At 34.4% G+C, this 10,808-nt stretch overlaps 1 protein-coding gene across 3 annotated transcripts in view; it reads right to left on the reverse strand.

The window, feature by feature from the left end:
• Nucleotides 1–8,781, reverse strand: part of LOC112047855 (protein still life, isoform SIF type 1) — a 178,803-nt gene extending 170,022 nt beyond the window's left edge. For 2 of the 3 annotated variants that reach the window (XM_052882453.1, XM_052882452.1), the window contains exon 1: nt 8,064–8,780. The gene's annotated coding sequence lies outside the window, so the exon portion shown is untranslated. Of the gene's footprint in view, nt 1–8,063 lie in introns of all 3 variants that reach the window. The other variant, XM_052882443.1, reaches the window with a different exon arrangement.
• Between the last annotated feature and the right edge of the window lie 2,027 nt (nt 8,782–10,808).

Genomic DNA, 10,808 nt, shown 5'->3' on the forward strand with positions numbered 1-10,808 from the left:
TATTTTCTTTTTATTTTAATAAATTAAAATTAAAAAAAATAAAATTCACAGTTGTTAAATATAAAAAAAATATTTATATGTGTGTTTTTTTGTTAAAATGGTGCATTTTATTATGATATATTTGTAAACAAACTGATAACGTAAACGCGAATTTCTAAGAAATTGAAACAGCGCCATCTAGTAACACTACTGCACAACTGTTTCAATTCCATATAAATTCGCGTTTACGTCAACGCGATAGTAACAGTATGAAAATATTGAAAACTCCCACTAGGCACACTGTTTACAGTTTTGAACTCCGAAAAGCATGCCTATTAAGGTTGTACATGTTGCCAGGAGGTTTGTTTTACTCTCTCTTCTATATCATGACTTTATCACACTAATCTATTTAAAATATATCGATCTAGTATGAAAAATATCGGTCTTCTTTCGGAACAGTCCACTTGATTAATGTATTTAATACATATATTTATTTTGGTATATAATTGGTGTTTTTTATTATGAGAGTATAATTTTGACGGCCTCCAATGCGCAGTAGTGCGCGGTAGATTTACAAAACGGAGGTCCTGGTTTCGATCCCCGGCTGGGCAGATTGAGATTTTCTTAATTGGTCCAGGTCTGGCTGTTGGAAGGCTTCGGCCGTGGTTAGTTACCACCCTATCGGCAAAGACGTACCGCCAAGCGATTTAACGTTCCGGTACGATGTCGTGTAGAAACCGAAAAGGGGTGTGAATTTTCATCCTCCTCTTAACAAGTTAGCCCGCTTACATCTTAGACTGCATCATCATTTACCATCAGGTGAGATTGTAGTCAAGGGCTAACTTGTAAAGAATAAAAAAAAATAAAAAAAATTAAAGATTAACCAAACAAATAACCAAGAAAATGGACTTAAAATTAAATTGAAGTCCTCACATTATATTATTGAAGTTATATTATAATAAATTACAAATATATGTACTCGCAGTTTCAACAAATTCCGAACTTACCGCGACTCACTTGGCAACACTGTACATACGTATAATTTCTTGGATCCTGGCCACACGTTATGGTTACCTAAATTGTGTTTCAGACAGTTCTAATTTTTATATTGATTAAATATTAGAGATAGTTTCTATCAATTCTGAAATTCATACAAAAAAGTCCGTCAGCTGAACCGAAATGTTTCTCAACCGAAATGGAAAGATTGATAAAACGAATTTTTTTGATAATTTTACTGCATCCAGCATAATAAAGGATTATGCCTTCACTCGCCAGACCATTAGCTTCGTGGCAACCCTTCGTTAGAAATCATAAAGGTTCTCTTGAACAAAATCTTCAACTGTCTTTCTCGAAGGATTGCCGCCAAGCTGTTTAGGGACACACATTGTACCGAGGAAAATATTAAAAAAATAGCTTTATGTTTGGACAGTTGAAGGTTTGATCCTTGAAACCTGCTATCTTCTAAAGCACAGTCCAAACTCTATAATTGGCTACAGTATGTTTGCCTATGGTTCCTACCATAAAAGCATAACCTGAGAAACTTTCAGCCTTCATAAAATGAGGTATGTTTTATTGTCTATACGAGTATATCGTAGGCTCTTGGTCTACAGTACTCCTAATACGACACCGTGTGTTTTCACCCGCGTAGTTCCCGTTCCCGTCAGAAAACGGGAATAAAATATAATCCATATCACTCACGTATCAATAACGTGGCTTTAAAATTAAAAGAATTTTCAAAATCGGTTCAGTAGATTCAGAGATTACCCCCCCTAACCTACCACAAACTTTATCTTTTTATAATATAGTTAAAAAATTAACATGTAGATCGCAAATTTCTAAAAAATATATCACATGTGTGGTAGTTATACGCTAAGGGTAGGGTAGTGGTAAAGTGAAAGTATCGTAGGCGTAGTGTAAGGATTGGGAAGGTTTAGGGTAGGGTAGGGTAGAGTGTATGGTAAGTGTAATGTAAGGGTAGGGTAAAAGTATCGTATGGGTAGGCTAGTGGTGTGGTAAGGGTAGAATAGTATTATTTATATTTTGATCCTTTAAACATCAACCCCTATTTTTGCCCGACCACGGCGAAGCCGAAAGGAAGTATTTTGACTTGCTATGTATTTGTATGTGTATGTATGTTTGTATGTTTATGTCGAAGCTACTGACTAATAATGGTCCGGGTGTCATAGGCTATATAAATTTCCATCATTGGTACGATAGAGACATTGTCGCATCTAATCGTACTGTATACCTTCTGTGATTATGCCGACATCGTACCGGAATGCTAAATCACTTGGCGGTACGTCTTTGCCGGTAGGGTGATAACTAGCTACGGCTGAAGCCTTCCACCAGCCAGAGCTAGACCAATTAAGAAAACCTCAATGGGACCAGCCGGGGATTAAACCCGGAACCTCCGTCTTGTAAATTCATCGCGCATACCACTGCGCCACGGAGGCAGTCATGTAATCTGTATATTGATATTGTAATCTGTTGATATATTGTGAAATGAACATTGATTACAATTTAACGTCTTATTTTACGGTATATTATAATATATCGAAGTGAAATCGTTAAATTGTCAATCAGGATTAATTTACCATAGAATTACAAAAATATTTCCGCGGTCATAATAAAAATAGTAAAATATTACAAATCAAAGAAAAAAGAAAAAGAAAGAAAATCGGATCGAAAGAGGGGTGGCCAGTGTCGCGGGCGTCCGGCAGTTAATGGATAAAACGCAAATGGTAGTTATCTAAAACTAATTTGAATAGTTTTTCAAAAATCTCTAGGGTGACCAAGTTATATTTTATTTTCGGACTTTTAAAATTTTTCTAATTGAATCGGTTTTTTCAATGACGTAGCTGCTGTAATTAAGATTTTAAAGATTTAATGTATGATAAACATAACGGATTAAATTACCAATGTACTATGATACTATTTTCACAAATAATGTTTTCTTTGTTTTGTAAGAAAGAAGTTTTGAATGCAATTATTGTATTTCTTTCATTCAATATTCTTGAATTGAAGATTCGGTATCTTCAATTCAAGAATATTTTTTTAATATGAGCACATTCCATCATTGTTTAAATTTATAATTTTTTATAGGACATTTTTTTAAATTGGGTCATCTTAATGAAAGAAATACAATACCTCCCATACATTTTTAACAGAAACTTTGTAACCACAAAGAGTAAATACAAGTTTTATAACAATTTACAAACCTCGATAAATGTACAAGTTTTTTAAAAAATAGTACACTTCAATTCCATAGATTTTTAAAGGATTTTTCTTTTATCGGGTCATCTTAATGGAAGAAAATTAATTCTTGCTCTCAGAGCTTCTTCTACGAATCATGTAAAATATTATTTGTAGAATTAGTATTATAGTACACTTTGGTAATTTAATCCGAAATGTTTAACAAAAAATAGATCTATAAAATTTTAATTACAGCAGTTACAGCATTGAAAAAACTGATTCGAGGTAGAAAATTTTGAAAAATCCAAATAAAATATAACTTGGTCACCATAGGGATTTTTGGGAAACTATTCAAATTTATTTTAGATAATTAGGTCTACCATTTATGTTCTATTCATTAATTACGGGACAGCCTGTATATTTTATGGCCTACATTGATGTTCTTTAATAATGTAGGTATCAGTTAAACGTAGACAAGATATATTTACGGGCAGAGTTTCAAATAAGTCACGGCACCGACTGATGCAGGTTTCCACTGCTATCGATTTGTGGAAGTTGTACCTATCCCAAATATCTTATCATCTCGACCAGCAACTCTCTAAGACATTTTACTTATAGATCTATATATTATATTGAAGTGTTTTGTGGGTCAAAAGATAAGCAGTTACATACTACATATAATACTCGTATATATACAAACTAGCTGTCGCGGCAAACATTGTTCTGCCATATATTTTTTTTTACTAGAAAAGTAATTTAAAAATGGGGTTGGGGGTTAAAAATTGTTTTTGACCTATAATATACATTTACGAGATATTTTATACCTAAAGAATACACAAGAAAATCTTTGCTTGATTTTGGCTGGCTATGTTTTGGTATACTAAAAATATAATACAGGGCATTTGTTAGCAAATGACATATATTGTAGAAAATTTCCTCTAGTTTAATTTATCCATACATACTTACTCCGTAAGGGGATATTCTCAAAACAGTGATTTTACGCCTAGGACACACTACGGCTAAATCGTCGCAATTTTTAACCGCGTGATTATGGAAGTGAAGAGAAGGAACTTGTAATGGATGAGTGCGTACAGGCGGTTTTTAACCGCGACTGATTTTAAAACTGCAATTTGTTACAGAAAATAAAAATAGACGCAATAATTGCTGGTAGTTTCTGTGATCATGAAGATGATCACCGCCGTGGAGAGTCGTTCTGAAATTAGTTGTCACGTCTTAACCACGAGAACGTTGACTGTGTCTGTTTCAAAAGAGCCAGATAATTAAAATTTGTCCTCAAAAGTCATAGAAGGACAGACCAGCGTTATACCACGTTACGATACGTCAGTTTAGTGACAAATATCAATACTATTAAAAAAGCGCTTCGGGCGGTTTGGCAGTTTTCTGCCAGAAGGAACAACCGTAGTGCAGCCTAAGTCTTAGACGACGGCGTTGAGGCAAAAATACAAGGTGGCAAAATGGAAATTCGAAATGAGCACCTCAAAATATTTAAAATTACCTATTTTCAAAACTCCCGGAAAACTGTCTAGGCGATAGATCCATTTTTAGATCCAAATGATTGAAGTACTTTTGAGTTAAAATTTTGTGACATGAAGTCACGATCTGTAGCGTTAAAAATAACGCTACAGATCGTGAATACCTTCTTTACTTTTAAATGGTGAAATTGTCATTTGAATCATTAAATACTTAATAAATAATTTGCATGCCAAATTGGCAAGATACATTTACCATCTACATCTACCGACCACCTGTATATATAATGCATGTATCTGCAAATAAATAAATTGATTGATTGATTGATACTTATTTATTTATTTTATATTTATTGATACTTAGGTACCTATGTAAAAACTTGTTAAAATACTCCAAGTACAACAAACCGAGATTTCTTTTTTGTGTCCTTTTGATGGTGAAACCCTGGGAAAGTATGCCGTAAACTTTTTGGAATTTCAAAAACAGTTATGGGTAATATAAGACCGCAACTACCTTGGTCAACGAATAAGTTTGGCCATTCAAAGAATTAATGCTACCAGTATCTAAGACACTGTTCCTTCACTGCCGTGGAGTCGAGGTTTTAGGTTTATTAAAAAAAGTACTTTATTTTTTGTTTTAGTTAGAAATTAAAATAAAACTTCGAAAAAATGTATGATGAATAAATTACTAGTATTTTATACCTTTTTTATGTAACATCTTTTGAGTAATTTCATCGTATCAGTTCAAAAGCTCTGTCATAAAAAGCTTTCTAATAGTAATGTGTAATGTGGCTTAAAAGGAAATCAATATTTTCACATAATTTTTTTTTATTAATGAAGTTCCAGATTTTTACTAGTTTATTTATTTGTAGTTTGTATTTTATTTAAATATAAAATACTAAAGTATTTTGTATATATAGATCCATAGCTTTATTCATAATTATAGACACCTAACCTATAACTATCGTTACTTTTTGCAAAAGATGACAAAACAAACAAAAAATTTAACATTTTTTTTTAATTAAGCAATTCTAATAATTACAAATTTAGTTTAAATTTGTAGTTTATATAGGTATAAGTTTAAATATTCAGTTTGACAGTATTTAATATTGAAATAATAAAATTAATTTCGCCATTTAAAAAACAAATATCGCAGTTGTGACCACGTGTCTTAGAGAAAAATCTAGGTTTTCGGCATAATTAATTTAAATACAAAAAAAATATATCAACATCAGTCTTACAGAGTTATCGATGGTATTTTTTTAAGAAAGATAAAATATAATTACAAAAGAACTTTAAATTTTACCTTTTAAAAACAAATATTTAGACTAATTAAATAGTTTGAGAACCTATGATAGTCAACTTTCGTGATTTTATAAAATCTAAAATTTTGTCATCCTACACTACAGGGTGCAGGGTGAAAGATGACTACCTCGTTGGTGCAGTGGTTAGCATATGTGGTCCTGGATTCAAATATTTAGACTATTTAGACTTATTATAGTGTTTTTCAGATAGCATGGGAGCGATGACAGTTCGTTTCACTCTTGAAAGTTCGCCGCGATTCACGATAATAGTACGTATTATGAACGTCATAAAGGCAACTGTCACCGTACGCATGCTAACTGGAAAACACTTTACGTTGATTGAGAACACACGATAGCCATACTTCAGACAGATACTATATTCGGGTATGAGATACTGAGGTTTTTGATAGTGATCGTTAATTAATTTAACATTAACACCCTAATTCCGCCAACCCACATTGGAGCAGCGTGGTGGGTACCCTTGTACCCTTTCTTATAAAGAGGGAGGCTTAACTCTGTAGTGGGCCGATAATATAGGCTAGTACGTTGGTAAGTACGGTAGGGAAAATAACGGCTTTGGAAGGTTTCAAGGAACCTCCAACTCCTCCAACCAACTGTCCAAGTATAAAGTATTTTTTTTTAATTTTCCTCAGCGTACTATGAGAATTCATGTTGCCAGTTCCCATCTTTGTGGCAACCCTTCGAGAAACAAAAATTATTAAAAATTAATCTTTGGATTTCTTAAGCAAAGGCTTTTTTTATTCTTTACAAGTTAAACCTTGACTGCAATCTCACCTGATGGTAAGTGATGATGTAATCTAAGATGAATGCAGGCCAACTTGTTAGGCGTAGGATGAAAATCCACACCCATTTTGGTTTCTACACGACATCGTGCCGGAACACTAAATCACTTGGCGGTACGTCTTTGCCGGTAGGGTGGTAACAAGCCACAGCTGACGGAGCCAGACCTGGACTAATTAAGAAAATCTCAATCTCTGGGGATCGAACCCAGTACCTTCGTATTGTAATTCCACTGCGCCACAGAGAGCGTCAAAAATACCGGAAAGTTGCCAGGAAGCTGAGTTCCTGGCAACTGGGAAATGATGTCTTATGATATTCCGTTGTAATTATCAAAAAATTACGTTTCATACCTGGATATTTAGAGGTTGCATCAACCATCATGGTTCATAATAAATATTTGCCTGCCGTACTTATTTTAGGAGCACGAGATGACAAATTTCAACTTTTATTTGTTTGCTGTTATCTAGTGCTACAAACTTGCAGTTTTAACTGTACAGTCGAACTGTTAGTTAAATCGTACGTTTGTGTCCGTCAGTTTTTTGAATGATTTTAATTAGATAAAACTGCGCAGTTAAACCTAAACGTCAGTAGCGCGGTTATTAGCCATAGTACCAAAATCCACGTAGATATTTTAATTTCAAAAACCACGTTCAACTGTTACATACGAGTTCGTAACATAGCATTAACTAAACAGCTATAAATACCAATTAGCCGTTGAATACATTTCGTTAATTCAGTTCAGAAACAGAACGTAATAACTGCCTTCTCGTATGTCAATAAAAAGCGAATTATCTAGGGCGCATTAACATCCATGCGAGCTATATTGCAGACGGAAGTGTATTACCAAATATAGGTACAATAATTACTGTTGGAACTAAAATTCGAAGTACATTTCGCGTATATCGAATCACGATTTAATATTTGTCGTATTAAAATTAATAAAGATACAAGTAAATATAGTTAGGATTATTAAATGGATACCACTACAAAGATATTATTCATGCTCGTACCTACTTACATTCACCTAATTTTCTTCTTGAATAGATAAACATAACCTTAAGCTGAATAATGATTATCCGTTATATCATAATAATGATAGCGCATTCAGACTAAGATGAAGGCCATTTGTACGCTATAAAAAAGACTACGACCATGATTGTGAATGATTTTTTTATGAATTAATAATAACATGACGTCGCTTCGTCACGGTTGGCATATAAATGCATAATGAATCTAAAGTCTAAAAGCAATGTCGACAACTAGGAACCTACGTCTGGATTTGACACATGTAACTTACCATAAGCTTATTATTGCCAATTATCGTCCAAATCTATTATCGTTTCCGTAACCCATCGACGATCTAAATACACATCGCATTCAAATTCACGACTGATTAAGATATATCTGCTTTCATTTAATTTATTTACATATTTACACGAATGTAAATATAAAATATTTTTTAAATTAACATAAACATACTATTGACATAAACTCTGCCTATTCCCTATTACATAAACTCCAACATATTTGCTATGCAATGTTCAGATTCTAATTCAATCAGAATTTCAAATTAGAATAATTGCATTATTGGTGGACAGTTCTTATAGACACAATGTAGTAAATGGGTTGACACGCTGCTAACTGATTTACATACCGATCGGATTCATATCCTACTTTACAGATATATCTTAAGCATAACGTTTGTTCGATTAAATAGAATAAAGATATCTATTTTAGTGATCCACTACCCGAAATCTTAAAAATATTAATCGATATGCTAAGACTCTAAACGGCGCTGAAAAGGAGATTTTGTAACGGTGTTAACGAGAAGTTATTGAGGAATAACACCGATGCATCCGGCAAAGTGGGCGGACTGGAGCCTTAAGGTAAGGGTAGCACAAGAGCGCGTGCATAATCTCGTAATGCACCTTTTAAAGGAGTTGAATACCGAATCTGATGTCCAGAGAATGAAACGTCAAGTGATTTGCACTAAAGACTGGTGGGCGCGGGAGTGATGCCCGGTCGGTCGGAGCGCGGCGCGGCACACACTAGGGCGGGCGGACACGGCAGCGTTACGTCAGCGCGGGGCGCGGGGCGGCGGCGCGGGCAGCGGGGGGCCCCGCACTGCTGCATCCTCGGAGCGCCCATCTTCACCCGGCTCGCCTGAAAAACGTGACATCTCTCGGCGTTCGCCGCCTTCGAACTTTCCTCCAAGGACTATGACGTACTGAAACCACGCAACTATGCGCTGCATAATATTATATTGCTACGAGTATTTGTTGATAAATTAAATTCGCTTACTAACAAATATATTTTACTAGTAATTATATTATTATCTCTGGAAAATGTACAATGAACATATTTTCAAAATACTAAGTCGTAATTAAAGAATAATAAAGAGGATAAACGTAATTAAAGAAAACGTAATTAAAGAATAATAAATAGGATTACAAGAAAAGATGACACGTCCATAGAGAGACTTGTGGTGCAAGGAAAGGTGGAGGGCACAAGAGCACGTGGCAGGTCACCAATGCGCTGGACTGACCAAGTGACATAGTGAGGCTTGCCACCGCGCCCAAATAACGACCACGACCACTCTGTCAAGAGTGTAACGACGAAGAAGATGAAAGAGGATAAGTTTTTTGTTTGTTGTTTGAATGTAGTATTAAAATTTTGTGAAAGAATTGGCATACTAATTTTAAAGTTTAGTTAATATAACTCTCGTAGTCGTACCCATTCGTAATATATTTACGACTAATGAGCAGAATATTCGTCACGTTTACAAACTATTTTTGATATTCTTTTAAATAAGTAAACAAAATATTATCCTCACCATCAGGATGGCTGGTAGGTAGGTAGGTAGGTTTTAATATTTCCAATAAGTTTTGACAGCCGAGTGGCGCAGTGACCCTGCCTTTTTCATCCAAGGCCGTGGGTTCGATTCCCACAACTTCTAGGCTATTCTGTAACGATATTTTTATAACTCACAATTGCGAGTTTCGAATTCTCTCTCGGTTTATCACGATACTATAAATTGAGAAAGATAGCAGTGAAATCGAAAATCGCACTTGTGAGTTATACAAAACATCGTTAGAGAATAACCGTGCTGGTTTATAGATATATTATTTAATATATTTTTCAAGATTTTATTTTACGACTTTCTTCACCTTTTCAATGTACTTATTAATGTCAATTTACAGCTTTCTAGTAGTAATAGTCTCTGCGCTAAACCGTGGACGGACGGACATAACGAAACTATAAGTTTCCTTGTGGACTACGGAACCCTAAAAACCAGCCAATTGCGTGTCGGGCCACCTGCTGTGTACACTGTGTAAATGAGCACTTGAAGCTCTTTTATTGCAAAAATACCGATAGTAAAATACTCTATCACTATCACTATCACAAGCTACGGAATAGATGAAAAAAATAACCTCACTTTACATGTAGGGAAGGTAGATACCAACTTGCCCTAAACAAAATATTTTTCATGATTTTATTTTACGACTTTGTCGTTATTTATAATCTATACTAATATTATAAAGCGGAAGAGTTTGTTTGTTTGATTGAACGCGCTAATCTCAGGTACTACTGGTCCGATTTGAAAAAAACGAGAACCACACGGGTGAAACCGCGCGGTGTCAGCTAGTGTATAATACTCATGCTAAATAACAAATTTATAGTACCTAGAGTCCGGCCGTTTAGAGATTGCGTTTCTGACACCTGTCAATGTCACCTTTTTATAATAGTTAATTTATTAAATATTAATAATTAATTGATAAAAAAATATGAATTATTTAGCCCAAAATTAATACGTTTATTGTAAGTTAGCATAATTATTAAATTGTTAATGTTATTACTCGATATTAAGGTTAATAAAAGATATTTAAATATCTCATTGACATTGACATTATCTCTGAGCGGCTAGACTTTTAGTCTCTGCGCTAAGCTACGTACAAACGGATGGACGGACGGCATGGCGAAACTATAAGGGTTCCATGTGGACTACGCAACCCTTAAAAACCCATACGTACGTCATCAACCC

This window comes from Bicyclus anynana, chromosome 7 (assembly GCF_947172395.1).
Source record: "Bicyclus anynana chromosome 7, ilBicAnyn1.1, whole genome shotgun sequence".
Lineage (NCBI taxonomy): Eukaryota > Metazoa > Arthropoda > Insecta > Lepidoptera > Nymphalidae > Bicyclus > Bicyclus anynana.